General features: G+C 42.8%; 1 protein-coding gene across 1 annotated transcript in view; it reads right to left on the bottom strand.

Annotated features, from left to right (window-relative positions):
- The window catches only part of TGFA (transforming growth factor alpha), a gene marked incomplete at its 5' end in the record, with an annotated part of 68,404 nt that overhangs the window by 29,792 nt on the left and 26,525 nt on the right, over positions 1–12,087 (bottom strand). The gene's annotated exons all lie outside the window — the stretch shown is intronic.

A 12,087-nucleotide genomic window follows, 5' to 3' on the forward strand; every position in this document is an offset into this window, starting at 1 on the left:
AAATTACTTGCCATCTTATCACAGAGGAATAACCACTATTTTTATGTAACATTTTACAAGTGATTATTTCTAGTAATTTTCTTTGTTTTGTCCTTTGCATATGGGACTATGTTTCTTTGATTTCTTTTCTCTTGTAGTGATTTAGAATAGATGTATACTCTTCTCAATCTACTGATGATGGTCTTTACATTTTAAAAAACTTAACTTATTTACTTTAATTATTAATTTAAGGGTGAAATTTGATGTTTCATTAACTAAGACATTCACTGTACTTTTCCTACCTCCTTCCTCTTGTCCCCAGTTACAATTATTATAACTTGATTTTATATCCCTATATTATTTTTATATGTAACTTCTACTTTAATAGTTAATTTTGCATTTGGTATAACTATCTTGACAAGTTACTTGGATGCACATTATCACTTCTTTTCCTGTCTTCCCCATTTTGGGGCTTTTAATCTTGATATAGCTGTTTATCTAGCCAGAGAGGATCTTCAAACTTTTTTTTTCCAGAAAGGGTGGCCACCGAGGGGTGTGTCCACATAATGAAATACGGTGTGTCTAAGAACCTTTTTCTGTGTTCTCATCCAGGCTTGTGGCTTTGCAAATGAATGGCAACTTGAGTCACAAACTGTAGACTTCATAAGTCTACCATTTCATTGTTTTAATAATGAAAATTGTTAAATTACATTGAACGTTAATAGTTTTGACATTAAGAACAAGTCTTTTTTGGCTCAAGAAAGTTCTCTTTAATTATTCCTTTGATGATTATGTCAACCCTAGTTTGCTTTCTTTTCTTCTTTTGGAATTTTTATTCTCTATATTGGATCATCTAGTTCTATTTTATGGATTTTTCACGTTATTTTTGTTTTTTGTTCTTCTGAGTTCTGGAAGATATTTACCAGGTCATTTAAAAATTTTTTTTCATTGATTTTACTGTAATATCCAGCCTATTGCTCATTGATCTACTATGAATATTCAAAATTGGTGTCATATTTTTTGTGTCCCTGCAGTTATTCCTTTTTTTATACCTACTTAACAAATAACCTGAATATATTTTAGACTTCTATACCAACCATTCTTAGCTTTTCATACACAGTATAATTTGCCTAAGGGGAACACTTTTTATTGACGTACAATTGACGCTGTATTAGTTTCAGGTGTACAACATAATGATTTGACATGTATGTACTGCAAAATGATCACAATAAGTCTAGCTAACATTCATCACGATAGTTGTAATTTCTTTTTGAGATGAGAACTTCTAAGACCTACTCTCTTAGCAACTTTCAAATATGAAATACAGTATTAACTATAGCTGCTATGCGGTGTATTATATCCCTGTGACTTATTTTATAACTGGAAGTTTATACCTTTTGATCCCCTTCATCCATTTTGCAATGACCATGCACAGAGGTGCATACAGATGTTTCTTACTTACAGCTCTCTGGTCTGGTTTCACAGATGCAATGCCAACTTTAGTCTTAGAGACACAAATTAGAGATTATCCGACATCTTCTCCCATCTGTTAGGAGGACAGAAGTCACTGGAACTCAAGAAGGTTTTTCTCATATAATGAATCTTTTCATGGGGCTGGTAGTTTCTTTCACTGTCATCTCTACAGACACAAATCTGCATTGTTGAGTATGATCAGGAGTTAAGGTTGGCTGTATCAAAGACTATGTGGTCCTGCTCAATGTTTTAGGTCCAAATAAAGATGGAAAAAGGGAATTTGAAATGTATTGGCTTCAAAGTTCTGAGGGGTCTGTTGGGTAGAAGCAGACCGAGCACGCACAGCAGGGGCTTTTATCTTTGGGCAAGAAGGATTCTTACTGTTTTCTTCCCTTGTTTGCCAGGCATCCAAGCCAGACCAGCTGACTGAGTTCATCACGCAGCGCGGCCCTGACTGGTGTCCTTTCTTGAGGCATCAGTAAGATCCAGGCTGACCTCCCCCAACCCCACGGCCACACAGCCTGCCCTTATCCCCAGGCCCTGGCCTTCCAAGGTTGGGCTGTTGTGTGATTTTGCTCATGACAGTCCCCTCACCTCCTGGAAGAGTGGGTGTTGCATTGGGGCAGAACAGGGCCCACCTGTACATCCAGTGACAGAAGTTCCTCAGAGCTTCTAGTATGGATTGTTTCATGTTCCAGTGATCACTCACTTCAATATAACGGTACCTCGCCACCCTTACCAAAAAAGTTCAAAAGTTTCTTTAAAAGTTTCTCCTGGAGGCTATTTAAAAAATGAGCACATTGTCCGTTCTCCCTATGGGAATCCCCAGCAAAGCGGTGGCAAGAACTGTCGCATGCTCAAAGAGTAGACTGGTTTCTCCTGCTGGATGCCTGAGTCTTACCTGGCCAGTATCCCTCAGAGCAGCATCCCCATCCTTCTCTTCAAAGTCTGCCAGATTCCCAGTGAGAAAAAGTCCGTGCCAATGTTCCTGCCCCTTCTATAATCTAAAGTCTTGGCCTCATAAAAAGTTGGGAATTCCTGGTTTAAACCCCACAGGCTAAGTATAAACCAACCATGCTTGCACTTTGTTCTTAAAAGAAGAAATGCTCAATGATTCCAGAAACACCAAGGTCATTTTCTCAATAGTTTCTCCAAGCCATACTGGTTCAGGAACAAAGACCTTATATTTCAACAAAGTGTTTCTTTTCCATCAAAAGTAAAAGAATACGAGTAAGCCCTAAAGATATCTCTGCCTATTGGTTAGAATTCTGTCCTTGGGAGCCATACTGAATAAGTATCCCTCCTCTAAACAACAGGCCTTTCATCTACTTGCATTCAGCCACCAAATCTGAGTCTTTGTGGTGCTCAATTCCCTGTGACGGTCAGCCTCCCAGATGGCTGCTGGGATCCCCAACTCCTGGTATCTGTGGCCTTGTGATGTCCCCTCCCACACTGTCTCGGGGTGTGTGACTTCAGAGGTTAGGTCACAAAAGGTACTGTAACTTCTTCCTCGCACATGCTCACTCACTTGTCTTCCCTCTCCTGGCTCACTCTGGGGGAGGCTGGTTGCCAGGTTATCAGGACGTTCAGAGAAGGTTCCTGTGGCAAGAAAATGAAGCCTCCTGCCAAAAGTTACGCAGAGAGCTATTATCTGGCTTTCAGTCAAGCTTCCAGATGACAGCGAATCCCCAGTGTTTAGAAAGACCCCGAATCAGAACCTCCAGCTAAGCTGCTTCTGAATTCTTGATTCTCAGAACCTGTGTGTGATAAAGGTTTACCGATATAGGCTGCTAAATTTTGGAGTAATTTGTTATACAGCAATAAATAAATGTACACTCTATGTTCCTACAACTTCTCTTCAGGCGAAAAAATCTGTAAACACTTTACCTCAGAATGGATTCTGACTTTTAGTACCCATCTTAAAATAGTCCACTACAGAGTAATCATGACAATAATAACACCAATAACAAAAACATTTACCAAATGCTTTAGGAGTTGGCCTCTGTGCTGAGAGTTTTACATGTACCATTTAGATTCATTCTTAGAAGAACTCTGTGACTTCATAGGTCCATTATTCTACCCATTTTACAGATGGGGAATACAGGTATAGAGAAGTGTAGGGCCTTGTCCAAAGGCATGGAGCTCAAAGACGCTGAGAGGAAATCTAAAAACAGGCCGTGTGACCCCAGAGCCCATGCTCTATAGCTCTGGGCTATGGGGAACAGAGTACAGTAGGAATACCATCTCCCATGACCTTCTTTCTATACTAATATAACTTAATTCTTTTGCCAGCAGCCCTGGAATGCTATTGGGTTATATAAACTTGTGGTCAACTAAGGCCTCTAGCTTTTCTCCACACAATCTGCTGTCAAACTTGGCCTCCTATCCCTCCTAATTAAATAACTCTTTTTACCCCTAATTAAATAATTCTTAACCTAATAGTGTTAAACCTGTCACTGTTCAATTTCACCTGGTTGACTGGCTTTGATCCAACATTCTAGCAAAATACTTTTTCCTCCTTTGTTTTTTATTCTAACATCCGACATGCCAGCTAACCTTGTGGGCTACCCGTCATCTCTAAATGTGATAAATTTACCTTACAGATCTTTTTTTGATTTGTTCTTAAAATTCTCACCAGGAGTGGGAGATGAATCCTGCTGGCTCACCCAAGACATCCCAGATCATTATGAGTACATCAGGGAACATTTTCTGGGGCTGTTCTGGCTCAAAACTTCCTACCCTTCCTAAAAGCTCCAGAGTGAACCCAGGTATGATATACCTGGAGGTCCACTCATTTAAGGAGGTCCCTGTCATTGTTCTACCTCGCTGACAAGCCATCCTTCTGACTCTCATTTCTCCATTCTATCCTACTGAATACTTTGATCTTGTCATGTGCCTTGCTGTAAATCAGATTGTATTTTTTTGACAGCATGACCTTGGCAGCAGCATTTCTTTCTTCGGTCCTATGATGCTTGAAAAGAAAGTTGGTTAGGCTGCTCTGCTTTTTGGTAGGTTCATTCAGGAGCCCAAGTATTCATTCTCTGCCTGCTGGAATAATTTGGCCTAGAGTTTTCTTCCGGGAATCATCAAGTTTTATCATCTATAGTCAAAAGACTATTCAGATGTTTTCACTTAATGTCAGAAACCTATTTGCCTTTTTCTAAGTTCTGAGCAGTTTTCACAGTTGCTACTGTCTCTTAAAAATCACCAACAGGGCTGGTATGATCTTTGCTACAACTTTCCTCAGTATACTGAGGTGTAATTCATCTGTACCTTTGAAAATTAATTCATTTATAGCATTAGGTGGTCTTTTACCAAGATCCTTGCTCATTCTTTTTTTTCCTCTTTACTTTTATCTTCTCTAGTTTAAAGATCCTTCTCCATGACAGAAAAGATGAAAAATTATAGTTAGGAGTAGTCTCTTCCTGGTTTTGCACTAACCTTGTGCCGCCTGTCCCAAAGAACAGACTTTTTCCTTCCTTTTTCACCTGTCAGTAGCCAAACAGAGCTTTAAAATACCCTTATTTTTGTGTAGCCAACAGCCGGGCGTGCAATCCTCAGGCTCTTCTCTCCTTCCGTTCTCCTGACATTCTCATAAACACCTGCCAGCACCCACAGCAACACCTGCCACCCAGGAAGCACCAACACCCTCGTTCACTCAACAAAGTGTCATTCAGTCCCGTTCTTTGTCATACCTCTTGGGACATGTCTTTCTTTTGATCTTCTCTGCACAGCTTATTAAGTGGTGCACCAGAGGACTACATCAGAGAACCCCAGATGCACGTGGGTCTTTAAATGTGGACTCCTTGTCTTTCTCATGCACCCTCTGACTATAAACTTGGAACCATTACAAACCTTCCAAACTCTCCAGGCCATATTCCTTTTTAGAATTCTAAACATGGGATTGCATCTGGCTTTTCTCTGAAGTTTTGTAGACTCTGCTATCCTGAAGTTGGACTATGACCAGTGTTTCCTTCTTTCGTGGTTACAAACTTTAACATGACATGGACATCAACCTGCTATCCTTTTTGGCCAAGATGCATTCAAATTCAAAGAAGCAGGTGTCCCTGTTGTCTTCTCTGTATTTTGAGTAACACCACAACCAACAGGCATGTAAAGAATTTTTCAGGTGTTCGATTTATGGCACACTGAAATTTCCAGAAAATGTACCAATCTGCAGTTTGTTGTCAAACCACATTCTCTCCTTATGACTATTTTGGAATCAGCATCCAGCCAGTATTAATTACTTGGATAAATCATCCACAGAATTGATACATGATAATATTACTTTTGATGTTCCCTCCTTTTAATCTTGATGGATTAATCTTGACTCAAACATACATGTCTCTGTTGAGTGTGTGCTCAACGGTGTGGGGCTGCCTGACAAACATTTTCCTACTTCCTAATGGCACAGATTTTCTTTGGGGGAATTATCTCTTCCATCATGGCTTTACACAGGTTTAAGGCTGCAATCAGATGCCCTATCCTCCCTTATGTGGTCTCTCTCTAGAATTTGAATCTTGAGGAGACAAAGAGATAATGCAAGTGGAGTTCGTGCATGTAGCTTCGGTGTGCTGAGCCCCACCCCACCTTTGTTTGGAGATGGGTTCTGTAGTTCCCAGTTCCTGGCCCTCCAGAGCCACCTTGGTTTTGTGCATTTCTAATTATGATTCTCCGGCTTTTTTCTGATTTTTGTGGGTTTCCAACAGCCTTCCAACAAGGTTGTTTTTATTCAAGTTAGAAATGATTGCGGCAACTGAAGAACCCCAGTTGGTGTGCTCCAGAACCAGGCACAGTCTTCCAAATGACTGATTCCACTGTTCCTTTCCACCAAGTCTCTGACCCACAGGATCTTGGAATCACCAACTCAACTCACTGGAGTCATCCACTGATTTTCATTTTCAAAAAACATTTCCCCAACAAGCCCACAAGACATAGGGGGATTAAAATTTCAAGTTTAATCTGTCAGCTGCCTCCAAAGTGAACTTGAAGTCTACAGTTTCCAGAAATCTTAAGTATTGTTTACAGTAATGCTGTGTTCTACATCATTACTGTTCTTTTTTAACTCAGGCTCTCCCGAAGCTGATAAACATAACTTCATGACCTCCTTTAATGTCTTGTGAAATTTAAAAGTAGATTCCATATTGTGCCTGAAAATCGACAATCAATTCAAAGGGCTGAGTGTTACTTAGTTTTCAAACTACACCAGCTACCCCCTCCATAGCGTCTGGTTTTACAGTTTTGGGTCTTTCTCTCTCCTCCGATTTTTCTGTTTAGGGACATACAGATCAGGTGGTGTGGCTCTTTTGCCAAACATGTATTTTTTCCTGTCTTTACGTGCTATAGTCTATCTCCTAATGGAACCTTTATAGGCCATGGTCATAGTTCTATCCAATGTTTATATAGGCAGCAGGACCACTTTGGTGGCTGTGTTAGCCTTTTCACAATTTGTGTCTGATGGATGGTCAAGAAAAACCAGATACCTGCTAATTAGCTGCATCAGGGCCAACACCACACCCTTCAATAGGAAATCACAATTCCCAACCACATTGTCTCCTCGTGGAATTGAGGACTCTTTGGATCTTCTACTCTCCCATGTATTGAGGTGATGGTATTTGAAAGGCAGAAGCTCACAGAGCAAGTCTCTTAATTCATGCGTCCTGAATATATTTTTCCTAGCCTGCCAAGTCAGTAAGCCATTGCTTTCTACTGCCCACTGAAGTGGATCTTTTCTGCATGTGCCCACCTGTGAGATATGTCCTCAAAATGGGCATAGTCTATATTTTGCCTCCAGACAACAGAGCAAAAATGCCCTCTGTAGACCTAGATGGTAAAACAATGAACATGCACATCTACTCCACACCAATCCTTATGGAAAGGATCCAGGGAACAAGGGCAAGATATGTCACCTCCTTTGATCTTTGTTTGGGTACCTCTCTCTAGGGTGCATTCCTCCCATATCAGACCCCAATCACAAGCACCTCAGTGGTCTCTCAAAAAATTTGTAAATCCCACCTAGATCCTTTTTTTTTTTTTTTAAAGATTTTATTTATTTGACAGAGAGAGACACAGCGAGAGAGGGAACACAAGCAGGGGGAGTGGGTGAGGGAGAAGCAAGTTGCCCGATGTGGGGTTTGATCCCAGGACCCTGCGATCATGACCTGAGCCAAAGGCAGATGCTTCATGACTGAGCCACCCAGGCACCCCTCACACCTAGATTCTTACTGCAGTCCTTTCCCCCGCTTGTTTTAGTACTTTTGAAATTGACAAAGCCACATATGTTCACGGTAGAAAACTCGAGACAGCTGCAAAGCAAAAAGAAAGATAAAACCTAAGTCACCTGTAAGCCCATTTCACATAATCACTATTAGTACTTTGAAGGATAACCTTTGTCTTTTCTTTATTGTGTTCTCACTTTGTCCCCAAGAGGGAATAAAATGGTGCTACCATTAACATTTCCCTAACTCAGGAAAGTATTCTGGTGCCCACTGCCAGGTAACCTTCAATGGCTGAAGTTTTCCACTGATCCATTTTCTTCAGCCAGTCTCTTCTCGTTGGATGCTGTGATAGCTTCCCAATGTCTCAGTTTTGTAGATAATGCGGAACTGAATATCCTTCTACATAGATATTTGTTCATGTACATCTGTGATGGTTTTCTTGGGTACAGAATTGGTGTGACAAAGGAATATTTATTTCTAAGACTTCTCAGAATGTCAAGCTGCATTCCAGGACATTTGTAACAATTTATACCCCCCTTAGGGGGAGACGAATGGTTCTTCGCACCCTTCCCAACACTAGATACTATCTTCCATTTCCCTATTGACCGAGGTCATGCAGGTAGATGGGAGTCTCATACTGCATTTTCTTGATTACCTATGATGCTCACTGTTTTTTCATGATTATTGGCATTTGTATTTCAACTCCAGTTAATTAGTTGTTTATATCTTTTGCTCATTTTCCTACTGATACATCCTTTCCTGTTTATTTGTAAGAGGTCTTTAAAATAATAAGAACTTGGTGTCCTGTTATAGATACTGCAAATAACTTGTGGTTGTGTCTTCATTTTATTATGCAGAAGTCACCTTGCGTTATGACTAGAGGCCCTCCCTTAAGATTACAGAAATATTTATCTACTCTTCTACTATTTTATTGTTTACATTTAATTCTAAACCATCTATAATTTTAGTGTATAGTGTATACTTTATTATTTTCTGAATATCCAACCAATTTTCCTAATACCACTTATCTAGTTCCTCACTTCCCTGCTGATCTGAAATGTTGTATTCATCATACACCAAGTACTCCTTTTGTGGTCTATTTGGTTCCAGTGAGATTCTGGCTGTTTCTGCATGGGTACCAAACTGTTTTCTTTATTGTGACATTGTAACATGGTTGACTAGCTGGCGGTACAAATTTGTCATTCTTCTCTGCCCCCAGACCTCATTTTTTAAAAATAGATATTCCCGGGTTTACTTTTTTCCTGATGAAATTTGGATCATTTAAAAGTCCCCTCTCCCATAGCCAAATCTTTTGGAGACAGACATTTTAAATGGGGTTAGAGATGACTGGTTCATCTCTAACAGGCAGATTTCTTAATCACAAATGCTAGGCTTGTCTGTTTACTCAAATCTCCTTTGTGCATCCTGCGGGAAGGTTCCATGGAGCTCCAGCACACAACCATCATGGCTAGATTTATTTTTTTCTATGTAATACCCTCAGCTTAGCGCTAAGTGTCCCTGAAAGGATCTGCAAAGGCCCCCAGCCACCCTGCCTACTGCCATCGTTGTGTGCACTGGCTGCTGCAAGATGGACAATGCAAAACACTCCACGTCGGCAGCCTGAGCCCTGGGGGTGGCTAGGACACCCACTCTGAGGGACTTTGGTCCAATCGTTCCCTTCCCTAAGTCTCAGTTTCCTCCTCTGTGAAATGGGTTTCCCTGTATAGGCAAGGTTCCCTTCGTGTTAAAGTTATGATTCTACCAAAAGTGAGATGGTGGATGGGAGAACCTTTGGAAGAGGATGGAGTCTCTCACAAATTAAAAACAGGATGGTTGTTATTAGTGGTATGCTTAGAGGCACACCAAGAATAGAGGAGTATTTGTTTGCAGTTAGTTTAATCTGAGAAAGCTTGCTGGAGGAGGTGAGCTTAGATGGGGAGCTTGTGAGGCGCAGCAGATACAGGAAGCAGGAAGCCAGAGCCCTGATGCGGAGTGCATGTGCACAGGTCAGGGACGAAGGCAGTAGGAGTTGGGGGGGGTGGGTAGGGGGTAGGATGAGGCAGATTAGATTGAACACACGGGAGAGAGGGACCATGGCACACTCCTGACCAGAGAGGAACAATGGAGGGGGACAGAGTTCGAGCCAGTGTTTGTCAGTCTGTTTCTCTGAGCTCAGCCTTGGGAGGCAGCTCCACAGTAGCTGCCCACTCCCCACAGAAAGTTCCCAGTGCAGAAAGTGCAGCCCAGTCCTGACATTTCCTTGGTGCAAAGATGGTCACAGAATCCAGGTACATTAACTTAGGGGTCTTGGCCTTGAATCTGACCTTTGCAGGAGTTGAGAGAGCCTGGGGAGACAGAGCAAGATGGGCTTTCCTGGCCCAGGAGACAGGACGGGGCACGGAGACCTGTCCTGGATCGCCTGGACTGGGAGGCTCGGGCAGGAGCGGCCCCTTTATCCCACCCCCAGACCCATGTGTGCAGAGCTGGCCCAGAGTGGCCGGGCTGTCAGCCCTCGGGGCACAGGCGCCACGGTGCTCTGCGCTGCCCACCTCCCTTGGCAGGTGAGCGCCTTCTCCCACCAGCTGCGGGACAGGTGGGTGTTGGAATGCTGCTCCCAGGCACCCTGGCCTCGCTCAACCTGGCGTTTCACACACCCATTCCTTAACCTCATTCTCTGCCATTTCATTCCTCTTCCCACGCAGTGTTTACTAAAATCTCAGCTCCCCACGAGATGAAGCCCAGGACCAGGGCTCCCTGGGCTGCCCAGGGAATGTTCCCACAACTGGGCGAGCCGCCAGAGCAGAGAACATAGGTTGCCACCCTGGAGACTGCAGCACCCGGCCACCCAGTCCAGGGTGAGGGACCCCACTCATCATCTTGAGAATGGCTGATGTCCTCAAGCACAAGAAAAGCATCAGGCCATGTCTGAGGAAGAGGGGCTTCTCCTTTGGAGTTTGCAAATAACCAAAAAGGGTGGGAGGAAAACTTGCAGGAAAAGGAAGAGAAAGAACTTGGGTGGCTTTGCTGTTTATTTACAAAGCAGGAGCCAGCAGTCAAGGGACAAGTGAGAACCCGCGCAGCCTTTTATAATCACTGTGTCTACAATCTGGTGTCTCGCTGCAAGTTCTACAGTGTAGAACCTTGCTGCTCAGTGTGGCCCACGCACCAGCAGTGTTGGCCCTGCCCGAGGAACTTGTTAGAAATGCAGAATCTCAGGCCCCACCCCAGAACTGCTGAATCAGAATTTGCATTTTAACCAGACCGCCCCCCCCCACTCCCCCTTTCTCAATCTTGGCTATACATGGGAACCACCTTGGAAAAGTACCCATGTTTAGATCCACCCCCAGAGATTACAATTTAATTATTCTGGGGTGCAGCTGAGACAATGGGATTTTTACAAGACTCCCCAGGTGACTTGAATATGCAGGAAAATTTGAGAACCCCTGGTCTAGTACACATATAAACAGATTCAAAGAAAAAAATTAAGAAATTCCCCCTTGGACTATTAGATGGAAATCCACAGAAAGCTTTGCAAACAACTAAGGAAATTCATTGAGAAAAAACTGAACACGTCACCACTGATTTGATGTGTCTCTACCACACAGCACAGATAAAGGTCTTGAAGAAGAGAAGAAGTAAAAAAAGATTGGATCATACTCCAGTGAAGTTGAAAGATAGCACTTCCTCTCTCTTATCTTCTTCCCATCTTGTGACTAATCAAAAAAAAACAACACAACACCAGCAACTCCTCATATGACACATTCAAACCATGGCGGGGTGGGGGGGGGATATTTCTTTGCTTTACTCTTCCTGGAATGATGCGATTTCTGCATTGCACATTTTGGGCCTGATAATGCGCTTTGCTTTAGGGTTCCATAAGTACAGTGGAAGTTCTTGTGTTCCTTGCAGAATACAGAGTTTCCTTTTACTCACATACTCCTTTAATGTAGTTGGACATCAATCTTTCTAGCCTAAAAAGGAGGTTTTATTTCACTGCCAGGGGACAGAACTTCCAAAAAACACAAATGTCTTTCAGCATCATGTTGAGTAAATAATCAAGGGGGTATGAATCGGTCTCTCTCTGACTTCCTGCCTTATTTTGCTTTAAACTCATACGTGAGCTATGAAAAGACATCTGCCCTAACGTTCCAGCCACGAGGCAGGACGTTGGCCCCGAAGCCAAGCGGAGGCTTCCGGGGCTCCCCGCATGTGGCATGATGATCTGGTGACGGAGCACGCCCACGGGACCACGCACAGACGCGTCCTCGTACCAGTGAGCGCCTTCCTTTCAATTGAGTTGTTCATTAAAGTCGCTCGAGAAAATATCAAGGGACTCTTGGCTCGGGTCTCCTCAGTCATGTCAGGTTTTACGTGTGACCCAACTATATGCAGTGGGGCCTGGCATCGGGAAAAACCG

The sequence above is a fragment of the Martes martes genome, assembly GCF_963455335.1.
Source record: "Martes martes genome assembly, chromosome: 9".
NCBI classification, from domain to species: Eukaryota; Metazoa; Chordata; class Mammalia; order Carnivora; family Mustelidae; genus Martes; species Martes martes.